Source organism: Copadichromis virginalis, linkage group LG17 (assembly GCF_057382275.1).
Source record: "Copadichromis virginalis isolate Kocher_CV1m ecotype Utaka linkage group LG17, C_Virginalis_male_GT1.1, whole genome shotgun sequence".
Classification (NCBI taxonomy): Eukaryota; Metazoa; Chordata; class Actinopteri; order Cichliformes; family Cichlidae; genus Copadichromis; species Copadichromis virginalis.
Window position 1 is genome coordinate 16287088 of NC_140634.1, and position 14247 is coordinate 16301334.

A 14247-nucleotide genomic window follows, 5' to 3' on the forward strand; every position below is an offset into this window, starting at 1 on the left:
CTGGACCCTTTTAAGTTCATAGCTCTTTGATGAACATTATATTCAGTATATACTGTATTCTTTCATGGCTGCTACTCAGATGGTTTTGTATTTACACTCAAACTTGCCTAAGAAAAATATTTGATACACGATTGTCTCATATGATATAAAGTCCAAGTGTTGACATTTTAAACTCAGAAAGGCAAAGATCAGCTTTACAGAGACAGCATAATAAACAAGAAGAAGCCTCAGGGGGACCCAGGCCCCTGGAAGGACACCTATCACTTGTCTGCCACAACCAATTCGGGGTAAAAGGCAAGAAAAAAGTCAAACTAAAGCAAAGAACCAAACTTTTATAGTTACTGATGATTAAGTACGGTAGAGGTGTATAAACACAAAGAGAGGAGTCAAGAAACAGTCATTGTGTCATAGGAAGCCCCTGTGCAGCCTAAACCTATGGAAGCATAAATAAGGTGTGGTTTAGCATCACCTGTGATCCAGCGCTAACTAGAAATTTCTAAACCTAGATTCAAGTTGCAGAAAGTCTCTCTCTCTTGAATCCAAACGGGTTCCAAAGTAAAGCGGGCTGGATAGCTGAAGACTAGCTCTGTGCTCTCACCCATTCTTTTACAAATATTTGTAAAAGCAGTCTGCATGCAGAGGTGCTTGATTTATACATCTGCTGCCATTAAGTGGTCTGAACAACTGAATTCAACGATTTAGATAAAGTGCAATAAAGTGTATATAAGTGAAACAGAACATTAATTGGTGCTGCCAAATGTCTGTTTGTCTATCCATCCATCAAGATGACCTTAAGAGCTTTGAAAGCACTCAAAATAAAATCTATTATCATTATTAGTGGAGCTCGAGTATGTGAAGTTTCACCAATCTATGCAACTTCATGCTGTGAAAATACTGAAGCATGTCCCTCATAACTCTTGATAGAGAGTTTGAAAACTTACTGCTTCAACACACATGTATGCAAGTAGTGACAACTAAACAGAACAGTGCATATAGTAATTTTATGTTCAGAAACCGTAAACTGTAAAACAGTCTCTACTCAGAGGAAAACTGCATGTATTACAGTTTTTCCCAATTGTTTACACACAATTACTTGGACTTCAGACACAATGACTACAACATGTAACTGATGCACCCCCTGAACCAATTCTGCTAAACTACAAGTGCAATTTCTGCTTTACACTCAAATTGCAGTTTTACAAAGCACTACACACAATTCTCTGCATTTGGGACAATTTTCATAAAGAAAATCTCTTGTTTGCACAACACACTGTCATTCAAAAGTATAAACTCAGTTGCGCTACTTTGCATACTAACTCATCACATTGCTAAACACCTTCCACACACAATTGCAATTAAGAAATCAGAGCTTTATAAAAGGGCAACAGGTGAGCTCTTCTGTTTTGGAGCAAAGGATGCCAACATGGAAGAACAGGCAGAGCCAGAGGAGTGAGAGTAAGAGAAGGACGCGGAGGACGAGGAAGACGAAGGCCAGGGAACGTAATCTCTGATGAGATCAAAGCCACTTGGTCTAACAATGAGGGAGGACGTCTTCTGTCTCCGGAACAGGAGACTGAAATCATAAACATGGTTCTAGAAAATAATGCCATAACAGTACAGCAAATACAAAGAGAAATAATAGCAGACAACAACATATTTCAAAATATTGACAGGGTCAGCTTAGAACACTGGACTGTGTCTTGCACAGAAATAATCGGAGGATGAAGCAGCTCTACGGCGTGCCATTTGAACGCAATTCAGAAAGAGTCAAAGAATTGCAATACAACTATGTGCAAGTAAGTCCCGTACAATTCCACAATTGAAAATGTTTTCTGCCTGGAGATGGAAAGTGTACAACCGAAATCCACACACACGTATACCCCTTCTCCAAGCTATAAAAGATGCATGTGGAGATATAGCTATGTAATAGTTGATGCTGTTCATGGCGGGATTCGCCATGCTAGGCCATATTTGCCCTGCTGATCAGCCAGAGCAAACATTGCTTGTGATGTCGATGTGGTGCTGTGGCTGGACCGAAACAGAAGAGAGGAGGGTTTTTTGTTTTGACTGTTACTGTATTCAGTAAATTCTTCTGTTGTTTGTATATGTAGACCACGGTATGTGCAACTTTGTGTTGGTTGGGATGAACACTGTGTACATTGTTTTAGTGGGAAACACAGTAAAATATATTTGGTACCACGTATTTGTGCGTTTTGTATACAAACATTCTGAAATCTTTTACAATGCACTTATGTAGGCCTGCGTACTGTCTTTAGTAAGTGTAACACTGAACAAAAAAAGGCTGGCAGTAAGTCATTATGATGACTGGAGAAGAATCATAGTGTTTTACATTAAGCACATCAGTGTTCAACTGGTTCTTATAAATGTGGTCACCCGTTCCTCCAACCTCACTGCACCACCCCTCTGCTGTAACTGAGCCAGGGACCACACCTCTGCCACAAGGTTAAAACAAACCTTTCCTGTTTCACCTTTTCATGTTACACTATTAGTTACATAGTGTCACGATCTGAGGAGACAGACCGTGCGGTGGTGTGTGTGGTGGACCCAGGTGCGAACACAAGAAAGTAGACCGGAGTAAACTTAAACTGAAAGCGAGCTTTTATTATGGCTGATGACAGGTCTCACACAAAGCAGAAACACCGTGACTAAACTGAACTTAACGCAGTAAAAGTTGACTGGCAGCAGCTTGCCTCTCACAATGGTCTCCCGTCAGTTTCCCATCAAAGACCACGGCCCATTCACAAACCACCAGAAAAATGCTTCTTGCCTCTCAGCTTGCCCAGCTCCGCTCAACGTTAACAGTAGATGGACTCATGATCAGAGACAGAGATGACTACTGTTTGCAGCGAGACTGAAATATGCACAGCTGCCACAAGATGGCAATAATGTAAAGGATGGATGGATATATTAACTGACAGGGCTTCCTTGGGCATTTTTGTATATTTTTTTCCTTCTAAGTTTGATTTGGCAATCACTTTTTCTGTATTATACCTCGTGCCTTAGATTGTTACAGGAAATTTTTTTTTGTCAAATTTTTGAAATCCGCTGCCTTTTACTCCTGTCATCCATACTCTGTTGATGGACCTTCAAACTCCTGAAAATATCATGTTTGATCATTTTTGATTTATGAAAAAAGAAGAGAAAAAATTCTGTTCTCTGAACATTTTATGGCAGATTTTGTGCGTGTACAATTTTGTCAATGAAGGTGTCGAAGTGTGCAAAATTTGAGGAGGGCACATGAGTTAAGACAGCGATGTCTGAGATGTGGTGTCTTTTATATTATGTCTATTTAAATTAGTTTATATTTGACACGGCAAACACTGCTATCCTTGATGGAATAGAATAGAATAGACCAGAAACCTTTATTTTCCCACAGATGAGAAACTTTGGGGTGTTACACCGCTCTTATAGCAATATATATTTTCTATGTTTAACATAATTTCATCACATATGAATAATCATATTTAAATATACTTTCCTTTACACTTCAACAGGATTTATCATCAGCTAAGTCTCACATAAGCATTATGACTCATTATAATTCTGACATGATATCTTTCTAACTCATTTACACAGCATCACTTTTTCTTTTGGTGACAGTGTTTGTCAATCACATTATACGTAATATAGCTTCTTTTTAAAATCATATATATTACTTTGATTAGAACTAAAAATGATTTACTATTAGCAAAAGCACAAGCTGACAAACTCTGTTTTGGCACGCTGACATAAAAGGCTGGACGTCAAGTCCTTATCTCACTCAGATGTAATGAGAGGTTAGCTGGGGGACTTAAATTTCTTTCAGTCCCACCAACCTTTCTCAAAAACAATCACCAAATACTTGTATAGACGTCTTGAGTCAGCTGAATGGGAAGAACAAGATCCTGGCAGTCAACACCTACACCCTGGTGAAAACCAGTTATCCTGTTGCAGGGCTGGACTGGGACAAAAAATCGGCCCGGGCATTTTGACTAGAGACCGGCCCACCAGGATAAAGATTGAAAATGTGACGTCATTCAGGGGTAAAACCGCAAAGGATTCTGGGAACTTGTGGCAAGAGGTACTAGCGATAAAAAGAAACCCAAAAAATGCCAAGAAGCTGTTGTATTATTAACTGCAATAGCTGGTCGCATGACAGCCACGGGAAGCCGACGGGTAAAGAGATCGTTTTTTTTTTTATCGGATTACGTCGTTGAAGAGAAATTTTTTAAGCCATGTTTCCGAAGTAAGAGCCGACGGATGGTCTGGATATACCAAATATAACGTCTCAGAACACTCCAGCTCACAGGTTAGTCTGCTCCAAGCATTCCCACAAAGGTCAGAGTTTTGTTGTAGTTAATACGTCATTTTCATAACATAATTGGTGATATAGGTTACAAGCAAGTCTGGCGCTGAACAGAAATTGTCGCGCTATGCTCCTTTATTTATTGTGCATAAATAGTGAATTGTCCTGACACAATATTGTGTTTCGCTTCTGTTATTATGGTACATTAACAAAAACATATACTTTTATTCACAGTTGTTTTGTATCACTAATTGTCCAGTGCGATTACAACATACAATATTATTGTCACTGCTACATTTCTGTGATGCTACCAGAAATTATTTCCACTACTAATTAATTACCGTTGAGCTCAAAGGTTATATTAATAAACGGTTAACGAATGTGTATTTATGAGGACGATTTGTGAGGCTGGTAAACTTATGATACGTACGATGGTCTTTCGTTCTACACGGTGCATTTCAAGGTCCTGCACCCATCCGTCGGCAAACTGTACCTGGGCTTGTTGCAGTGACCTGAAGTTACTAAACTTCATGAGTGTATGCACTCACTCCAAGAAGCGTATAATTATAAATCTGAGCGTGGTGAAAGTTGGGCAGCACGCTGACGTCCTTTGTCCACTCTGTGTGCTCCTAAGGGTCTGACCCTTTCACTCCTTTGATTTTTTCCTCGTATCTTTTCTTTGTCTTTTCGTCAAGTCTGTCTTTGTACGGACCGGCATTGTTCTCCTTTTGTTTTGTACATTCCTTTTTTGTGCGGCAAAGAAAAAACAAGAAGGTATTGGAACCGGAGAATGAACGTTTAGCGGTGCTGCAAACGCTTGCATTTGATGCGGTACTTGGATTGTTTTGCCACGAGTTCCCGGCATGCAATGCGCGAAAACCACGTGATTGCTAAACAAGGGGGAGGGTGCATCCAGCCTCCTCGGCTGTAATTGGTCCAGCCCAGAGTCGATCATGACCAATTGGCCAATCCAACACCTTTCATTATATATACCCTTCCTAAAATTAAAAAAAATCCATCGGCCCATAAAAACAAAAAAATCGCCAGCGGCCCACCGGGCAAATGCCCGGTATGCCCGATGGCCAGTTCAGCTATGTCCTGTTGGGATAATAAAGTGGCCAAAGGAGGAGGAGAAGCTGCTGACATCAAGGCAAGAAAAATACAGAAGCAACGTTGAATGCTGGGAGCTACAGACCTTTTCTGAAGTTCAATTTTCAGTTCAATTTCATTTGTATAGCACCAAATCATAAATAGTTACCTCAAGGTGCTTTAGATTGTAACCTTACAACAATACAAAGAAAACAGAAAACTCCCAACAATCAAATGACTCCTATGAGCAAGCGCTTTGGTGACAGTGGGAAGGAAGACTCCCTTTTAACAGCAGGAAACCTCTGGCAGAACCAGGCTCAGGGAGGGGCAACCATCTGCTGTGACCGGAGGAAGACAGGACGAAGCCTGTGGAAGAGAGCCAGGCATTAATAATAACTAATGATTGATAATGCAGAATGATGTATAAACACACAGTGAGTGAAAAAGGTGACTAAAAAAGAAACCCACCCTAGACACACATCCAGGCTGGACTACTGGAATTCGTTATTATCAGGATATCCTAAAAACTCAGTGAAAAGCCTCTAGTTGATCCAAAATGCTGCAGCAAGAAATCCTTAAAATCCTTCTCACCACATACAAGGTCTTGCATAAAAGGCCCTATTTGATCCATGTGACCTTATAGTACTGTATCACCTCATTTGAGCACTGCAGGCTTACCTGTGGTTCCAGATTTAAAAAAGAGCTTTTAAAGAAGCTTTTGAGTCACTGAAAGAAAGATATCTTTCTAAACTCCCCACTGTTACACACCATGCTCAGCATGTGTTTCATGCACTGAATGGTCTGCACTGCAGATTTTACATACCCTAGCCTTCTCTTTCCACCACCCTGGATTACCACACAATGATAAAGATGATTATTTGTACAAAACTTTACTGTTGCACATTTGTACAGTTTACATTTTTGTAGTTTATCGTGTAACAAAGCAGAAGATTTCTTTTGTTGTTCTTTTTAATAAGATCTTTTGCAGCAGATTCAGGGAGCAGTGCCTGGGAAGGCTGGCCAACTTGCTTGGTGGCCACGGTCTAATCATGCCTCCAGTGTTTCAGTAGCTGAATCCTGGAAAAGGAAGAGCTGTTTATTTAAAAGATAAAACTGTTAAATTATAATTTCATGATGTAAATACATATCAAGAATGACAGTAAAAGTGGTAAAGCTTTGGTCATTTTCAGTGGGTTTGCTCATTAATTAAGAGATTAATATATTTAAATATGGACGTTTTCAACACAAACTTTTGTAGTCTTGACTACTGGATAAACAGCACAAATAACAATGCAGACCTGGTTCATGCAAATGAACAGGTCTGCATTGTTATTTGTTACAAACAAACAAACAGCTTTCAAATCAAAATTCTAGAAAGTGCCTTGTTTTATAGAACTATAGAGGGCAAACTTGTTAGGAGAGAATCTGTTGCTATTTGCAGACACATTCATATTGTAGCAATCATTAATTTTATTGCAATTTGACTGAGGTTTTTAAATGTAGCTGCTTAGTGACATCACAATAAACATGGGTATGGTTAGCAATTCAGCACCGGAGCCAATGTCTATGCCCCACTATTATTTAAGGTGAAGACTTTTCCCACTTGCCCAAAATGAATTCGATATTTCTCAACAATTACAAATTGTGCAAACCATCTTGATATCAATATTAAGCTAACATTCGAGAGACTTAATTCTAGGTGTAAGCGTCACAGTGGATGCTTTTGTGTCAGAGTAAGTGAGGATGGAACACAAAAATATGAAGTTGTCTCATCTTTTATAGCATATACTCCCTTTGAAAATTGGCGCAATAAACCAAAAGCTGAAGAAAACAATGTATCAGCATGTGGGCATTACCTGTGGAAAGACTGATGCTCCTGAAGCGAAACAGAGAAAAGTTGGCACCATCTGTGACAGTTCAAATTTAATATTGAATATTAGACATTAAGCTCTTGTCAAGGGTCATTTTTTGCAAAGCAAAAAAAGTGAATGGATGACCACACTTTACACAACAGCAGAGTGTTGTGCAATGTGTCTGTGCGTAAACAAGCAAATAAGACCGAAAATATCGATTCATGATAGGAAACTGCTAATGAAGCACGTTGGGAGAGTGCGGGAAATGGTTTTATAGCGGTGGAGTCTTTGGAAGCCAGACAGCAAATTTTTTTCAACGGTGAAGTTTAGTTTTGGTCTTTTGCTGCTGTTTCAGTGCATTTTTGGAACTTCCAAGAATCTGCAAGATCTGTGCTTTCTGTGCTTTCAGCAGAGACGTTGACCGCGTACATGCGGTCAGGTGAAAGCGGGGATGTGTACTTTGTGTTTGCATCTTTTCACGGAACCCATTTACCTGCTCTTTGTTTGTTTAGGCTGCGTTTGGTGGTCATAGAAATGTTTTTCTGAGCTTTTAGCTGGGATTGGAATATACCAGACATGTCCATATTTAAATTACAGACCTGGTGGCACAGTACATGAAACCAGATTCCTTGGCAGAGGGGGAGCATTCAACATATCGCGTTCCATAATCCATGAAGAGGTCCATGCCAAGGCGCTCAAATGGGACCTCCATTAAAAGTAGTGAGTGCAAAGGCATTCTCAGAACGGTACCTATTCCTTCTTGGGCCACCAGCATGCCTGGAACTTCTCCAAGACTGCCCGGTGGTCGTCTTCCTCCCCCATCTGGTGGAATGTGGACCAGGGGGAGAAGAGAAGGTGCCAGAGAGAAGCCAGATCTAGTGACCAGGTGTATGGCAGCTAGCTCCCCTACTATGTTTGCCAGTGACTCCACTGCCTGCATGGGACGCTGGTTTGACATGTAGTCCAGGGCTGTTGGGAACCTCTGTTACACGAATCAGTGTTATCTGTTGCCAGCACGACACACACACACACACAAGATAGTACTGGGTTGTAATGAAAAACCAGTCAATCCGAGTCGAGTCATAGTGATCGGCCCGAGTACATACTTTAAGTTAAGTTAGCAAGTTGATAACCATGTTTGTGTGACCATTTATCTTGATTGCCAATGTTAAGGTAAGTGATTTTAAAGATTTGAAAACCTGTTTCCAGAGTTTGTTTGAAACTTGTTATTTTCACTTTGACTGGTGGTCAGCTTGTGGCTGGGTGCCAGTTCCACTCAGGTTTGCTGACTTCATAATGTGTATTCACACTTCACTAGTATGATTTTCATTAAGAGGAATAGAGAAAGGCAATTTGTGTGTGTATCTCTGGCCACATCTGCATTTACATATTGCACTGCAAGTTTGTGAAACACATTTCACAGAATTTGTCGGCACACAGTGTATTGTGTGCAGTGTGTGAGACTATGCAGGTTTAATTAGCATGGCTGCTGCAGGATGTGTGTAGTCTGAAAACCACAGAATAAGTTTAGCGCACACTTTACTTCACTTAGTTAATTCTCTGCTCTGCAATACCCACTGATGTAGTTGAGATAATTCAAGTAGTCATACAGAGAACAAAAAGACAAAACATTTAAATATTTCCTGAACTAATATTTATTTATGAATGAAGAGGAAATACAGTTTATCTTGGTAATGTATTCTGCACAGATTCGGTGTGGTTAGATGTGTGCGTATGTAAAATTCCTCTAACCCATTATGCAAAAAATGAACAATCCAGTGATCAGAAGTGAGGACAGAAAATGAAAAAAAGATAAGCACTCAGCACAGGGTTTCAAGTAACAAAATTATTCAGCAGCTTGTAGCAACATACTTCATTTTATTCAGTTTCATCAGTTTATTCATTGATACCCAAAAAGTTGATTCTGTTCATCTGGACGTAACGTTTTCAGTGGGAGAAACGTTACGTCAGTCATCCAAGTGACTTCTTCAGTCTCAGCTGACTGCAGGTTTCTCCAACTTTATAAACAGTAACTTTGCACAATGACTGAAACGAGCTAACTGAAGGAACAATGGGCTGTGAGGTCAGTTCCTTGATCTTTAATATGAAAATTGTCATGACCATTGATCAACAACTACTGATCATAGACCATTGATCATTGGTCAATGACTATTGATCAGTGGCCATGAGTACCATTCACAGAGAGTTGTGCGATCACAGCATTGTAAGATAGTGACAGATGTACCCTTAGACCCCCTCCTTGATTCAGAGAGGGTCTTTCCCTTTTCACGTAAATGGCCTCCTTGACTCCGCGCTCAAACCAGCGTTCCTCCCTGCCCAGGATGTTACGTCCTCATCATTGAAAGAGTGTCCACTGGCCTGTAGGTGTGAATAGAATAAAAAGATTTTCACAGAACTCTGTGAAAAGTTAAGTAAACCATTACTGCTGCCATGTAACTTAAAAGAGAGTCTAGGTACTGCTAATCAAATGCAGTTGATTAACTGATCATCAGCATGTGACCAACTCTATTGAAGCAGCCTAGAGCTGGTCTAGAGCAGCGGTCCCCAACCCCCGGGCCACGGACCACTACCAGTCCGTGAGTCGTTTGGTACCAGGCTCGGGTGTGAGGGTTTTTATTAGGTTTATACTGTTTTATTGGTTTTTATCGTTTTTTAAAAAATCGTTTTTATCACTAACTTGGTTCCCCTGGGTCTTTTCCTGTGTGTTATGAATAAATCTTCTTTTTTTTTGGTACCGGTACTGTTTTTTTTATTTTGTTGTATTTATCCGCAACACCTTAAAGGCTTGTCCGTGAAAATATTGTCGGACATAAACCGGTCCGTGGTGCAAAAAAGGTTGGGGACCGCTGGTCTAGAGCATTCATTGGTGTATTAACACAAAGGCACAATCTTCCCAGGAGTGGGCAAATGAGCAAATTCACCCAGAGGTCAGACTGTGCAATGTTAAAAACCCCATGTCAGACTCTACTTGCCTCAGCATGTTAAACATTAAGGTGAATGATAATATATGTGTCTCTGTTTGTGTTTGTGTGGAAGCTGGAAAGCTGGAAAACACCTTTCCAACAGATATTTGTATATATTGGCTCAGTGCCTCAGTAACGTCAATTGACTGTTGGATCCAGAACTATTCCTCAAGGGCAGTGGTTAGGAAACCTTCAATATTATAGTTGTTGCGAGAGGGGAAAGGGGTGGTAAAATAAGATTCTTTTCCAGGGTGGTCTTTTCTTCTACAGTTCAAACACAGGAGAGAAAAATGGTTTAAAAAAAGATGATGCTGGGCGGTCCCTGGGATCATGAACCCACACAACCAAATGGACAGTGACAAATGCTTAGACACACAAACAGACACACACACAGACTCAAACTTAAGAACACTGCAGACACATGCATAAACATATACATTTACACACTATACTTGCACACATATTCCCTCAGATTCTCTTGCATAATGTCATAATTGCATGTTTTTAGATTTGTGTTGTGGAACATTTAGGCTGTCTGAGAGCCATAATAGTGGATAGAAGGGCACTGTTTCATGGTAAGTCACCAGACACTGGAAAATACCAGTTGGGTCTATCTTTGTTTGTCTAACTTGGGACAAAAAGGAAAGCATGGATGGTTGTGATGCTTGTATGTCTTAGAGGCACCACATGATTGTGTCTTTGTGGCCGAGGTGGCTGTATGTCTCTGTTTGTTTAATCTGGAGAGAATAAGAAAAGGGAGGTAAGAGAATGTTGTGGTATTTGGTGCCTCTGTGTCTTGGAGGCTCTGTGTAACTGTCCGTCTGTATATAACCGACGTGTATTTGTGGCTAAATTTATATTCTAGGTTATTTCATTGTAGAGCTGTGATACATTTTGACATTCAAAACTAGAATGCAAAATTTATCAGCTCTAAAGGAGGTTTTTCACTGTACGACCTCACGCTTCATTTCTTAGCTTTTCAAGACACCATTACCTATAAAACAAAGCCTGATAGTCTGATTGAACACCAGCTGAAGTTTTTCCATAAAGCTAAACTTGAGTTTTTTACCTGTGTTTGTTGCCACAGTGACACATTAACAAAATAACTTGAAAGGGTTCAGTGGCTTTCACCACATCCTCTTCGACTCATATTGAAAAATTAATTTCCTACTGTATGGAAATTTAATTTTTGATCAAACAAAAAGCATCATTAACCCTAGTTATTGATCCATACAGAGTCCACACACTGCTTTACTATTTGGACGGACCTTTGTTGTTTGATACAAATTTTTCAGGCAACAATTCTTTGGTAAAAATTGTTACCAATTGGTTTTTGGTAACCCTGTTTGTCACCTCGGCAATAACCAAGCTTCTGACTTTATAGGACAAGTAATCCCATATCACTTATGTGAGATGATGATAGAATTTCCTTCAAATACCTCCCTTCTATAGGAGGCACTTGAGTTTTCGTGGAACTGCATGTGTTTGCTATAAATTCTTGTTAATGTTCAGATTCATTGAAGTCGAAACCATTAACATGTATCACTGATTCACTTTGTTTTTCTCCTACAGGGAGTGCAGAATTATTAGGCAAGTTGCATTTTTGAGGAATAATTTTAATATTGAACAACAACCATGTTCTCAATGAACCCAAAAAACTCATTAATATCAAAGCTGAATGTTTTTGGAAGTAGTTTTTAGTTTGTTTTTAGTTTTAGCTATTTTAGGGGGATATCTGTGTGTGCAGGTGACTATTACTGTGCATAATTATTAGGCAACTTAACAAAAAACAAATATATACCCATTTCAATTATTTATTTTTACCAGTGAAACCAATATAACATCTCCACATTCACAAATATACATTTCTGACATTCAAAAACAAAACAAAAACCAATCAGCAACCAATATAGCCACCTTTCTTTGCAAGGACACTCAAAAGCCTGCCATCCATGGATTCTGTTAGTGTTTTGATCTGTTCACCATCAACATTGCGTGCAGCAGCAACCACAGCCTCCCAGACACTGTTCAGAGAGGTGTACTGTTTTCCCTCCTTGTAAATCTCACATTTGATGATGGACCACAGGTTCTCAATGGGGTTCAGATCAGGTGAACAAGGAGGCCATGTCATTAGTTTTTCTTCTTTTATACCCTTTCTTGCCAGCCACGCTGTGGAGTACTTGGACGCGTGTGATGGAGCATTGTCCTGCATGAAAATCATGTTTTCCTTGAAGGATGCAGACTTCTTCCTGTACCACTGCTTGAAGAAGGTGTATTCCAGAAACTGGGAGTTGAGCTTGACTCCATCCTCAACCCGAAAAGGCCCCACAAGCTCATCTTTGATGATACCAGCCCAAACCAGTACTCCACCTCCACCTTGCTGGCATCTGAGTCGGACTGGAGCTCTCTGCCCTTTACCAATCCAGCCACGGGCCCATCCATCTGGCCCATCAAGACTCACTCTCATTTCATCAGTCCATAAAACCTTAGAAAAACCAGTCTTGAGATATTTCTTGGCTCAGTCTTGACGTTTCAGCTTGTGTGTCTTGTTCAGTGGTGGTCGTCTTTCAGCCTTTCTTACCTTGGCCATGTCTCTGAGTATTGCACACCTTGTGCTTTTGGGCACTCCAGTGATGTTGCAGCTCTGAAATATGGCCAAACTGGTGGCAAGTGGCATCTTGGCAGCTGCACGCTTGACTTTTCTCAGTTCATGGGCAGTTATTTTGCGCCTTGGTTTTTCCACACGCTTCTTGCGACCCTGTTGGCTATTTTGAATGAAACGCTTGATTGTTCGATGATCATGCTTCAGAAGCTTTGCAATTTTGAGACTGCTGCATCCCTCTGCAAGATATCTCACTATTTTTGACTTTTCTGAGCCTGTCAAGTCCTTCTTTTGACCCATTTTGCCAAAGGAAAGGAAGTTGCCTAATAATTATGCACACCTGATATAGGGTGTTCATGTCATTAGACCACACCCCTTCTCATTACAGAGATGCACATCACCTAACATGCTTAATTGGTAGTAGGCTTTCGAGCCTATACAGCTTGGAGTAAGACAACATGCATGAAGAGGATGATGTGGACAAAATACTAATTTGTCTAATAATTCTGCACTCCCTGTATATTACACATACTACATACTGCATGCTTTTCCTGTTAAGCCGTATATTCTTCATTATTGTTACTGTGACAGATGCTCATGGTATCATGAAACACGATCCAATGGCAGAACATCTTTGGGGTAAATGAGATCAGAAACGCATTGACGTGTATGACTAGAGCTGAAGAATTAAAATATGGGGATGGATATCTGATGTAACATCATATCTCTAAATAGTACAATTCATGCTCCAAAGTATTAATTTTAAACCGATTCAGGTACAGTGGGGCACCCTAATTTACGAATAAATTCTTTACAAATCCTACCATGTGAATTCATGGATTTTTTTTTCACATTCTGTCTCTCACAGTTGAAGTGTACCTCTGGTGCAAATTACTGACCTCTGTCATCATTTTAAGTGGGGGAACTTGCACAATCGGTGGCTGACTAAATACTTTTTTGCCCCACTGTATATACTGGGTACACCTTCACGGGCAGCCTAGGTCAACAGTAGCTTTCTCTTTGACAAGAAATCTGATGCTGCAGTCAGGTCCAACAAAAACACCAACTGCCGATATGAAAGATTTTAATTTCTGCTGAGCCTTTAGGTGGATGATTGAATTTATTATCAACAGCATGAATATATGGAGCTAAACTGTGTTGTGTCAACGTTCCAGGCTCCTGCAATCAGTTTGTTGGTGTTAGGAATGTTTTTCTGGCATACTTTAATCCCTTTATTACCAACCAGTCAACTTTATATGAAAGTTTATTTTCATTGAATTGTGAATCTTTGTTGTTTTACAATCAAAACAGAAGCATAAGAAAATATTTACTGCTGACGGAAGATATCATGCAAGAGCGGAAAACTATGTGACCAATATGGTACATTACAGCATTTCAGCACGGCTGACAACT